This window comes from Austrofundulus limnaeus, unplaced genomic scaffold (genome assembly GCF_001266775.1).
Source record: "Austrofundulus limnaeus strain Quisiro unplaced genomic scaffold, Austrofundulus_limnaeus-1.0 Scaffold5, whole genome shotgun sequence".
Lineage (NCBI taxonomy): Eukaryota > Metazoa > Chordata > Actinopteri > Cyprinodontiformes > Rivulidae > Austrofundulus > Austrofundulus limnaeus.
In genome coordinates this window covers 431,855-433,433 of record NW_013952407.1, presented here as the reverse complement: position 1 = coordinate 433,433, position 1,579 = coordinate 431,855, and the positions used below count along the sequence as shown (strand labels likewise).

General features: G+C 46.1%; 1 pseudogene; it reads right to left on the bottom strand.

Moving 5' to 3' along the window:
• Positions 1-1,151: 1,151 nt before the first annotated feature.
• On the bottom strand, positions 1,152-1,573 carry LOC106530533 (immunoglobulin superfamily DCC subclass member 3 pseudogene; annotated as a pseudogene).
• Positions 1,574-1,579: the final 6 nt, after the last annotated feature.

The following is a 1,579-nucleotide window of genomic DNA, read 5'->3' as shown; positions in this document are numbered from 1 at the left end:
TTAAGCTGTTCTTCTGACAGGTCATGATGTATAAAGTCTCAGTAAGAAGTTACTCTGCGTCTGTTTGTGATCTCATGTTTCTCTTTGGACTTTTGAGGGTTTTTTGTTTTGTTTTTAGTCTCCATGCAGCAGATGAAATGCAGATAGTCCCATTAGTGTTCCTTCCTCTCTTATCAACTGAGCTCAAAATGCCATAAAGTGGTTTTATCTCCCCCTAATCTGCTCTCTGAGGCAGAGAGCCACTTGAAAGAGCTTCGTTTCTTCCCTGTGATGAGCAGATTGGAGCTGCATCCATCACAGAGCCGAGCCCGGCCCGGTGTGTGTTTCTGACAGCTTTTTGTTCCCATCAGTCCTCTGAGCGAACGTGTTATGAACCAGCAGCCTCCATGATTCCAGCGGGGGCCTTTGTGGGGTCCCCGTGCGGTATGCTTTCGCAAATACTCAATACACTCTCAAGCCTTTGAATTAGGGGCCCCCCACACAGAGAGAGAAAGTGACTGTCATGATGAACAAAGGGATGGAGGAGGAAAATGTGAAAAGGAGTAGGGAGACAGCCTTGACATTTAATCTGTACAAATATTCTCCCCAGCAGGCAATAACCACATCTTTTAATCTATTCTCAGAGCAATAACCACTGTCATTTCACTCAGCCACGGGGTGGGGGGCTCTAATGACTGACCAGTCAATAAATCCGTCTACTTTTCAAGTCCCCTCATATGACATGAAACTCATGAGAGCAGCTTGAAAGTTTAGGAGGAAACAGTTTGACATAAATGCAGCTGATTCTTTCAAATTATCTGCAGGACATGAGAAAATATGAGTTTTTAATGCAAAAAAAGGTGTATTGGTTTGTTATTGTGCAAAAACACGCTACTTCACTACACGTGGTTGCAGAAGTCGCTGTGTGCATGCAAACTTTTGCACAATGCGCAAACATAATGCATCTGATGCACATTGTTGCGCATGAAGCTCCATCTCATGCGTTTTGTTTTCAGGCCCCCTAAAATAAATAAATAAATAAATAAATAAAAACAGCCACCGGAGAGCGGCCAAGTTCAGGGTTATACCCAACGGTTCGCCCCGGAGAGCTGCCTCCTGAAAACGGCTTCTGATCTAAGCCCAGGAGACCAGGTGGTGCAGGGGAGACTTACCGATCAGTGCGTTCAGGAGGATCCCCAAAAAGCGCGGAACGAGGCGGCGGCGCCTGCTGGGTGCCATTTAAAACGGAGGAAACAGTCCAGCGCTCGGGAGGAACAACGTGGAGGACAAAACAGTGGATTTTTCTCCTCTCTTTTTCGCTTTCTTTTTTTTTCTGTTTTAATAAAAACGTGGAAAAGAATCAATGCAACCCAAATATCCAGCTTCAGCTACAAAACACATCCAGAGCATCAGTGCGTTCAGTTTGAGGTGGAAGAAGCTCTCGCCATTTTAACCATCTCTCTGTCAGCATCCTCCTCCTCACACACTCTGCTGTATCCCAAACACTGCCTCTGTCTGTGCAGAGTGTGTGTGAGCGCCCCTCTCTCTCTCCCTCTCTCTGTGTGACACACACACACACACACACACACACACACACACA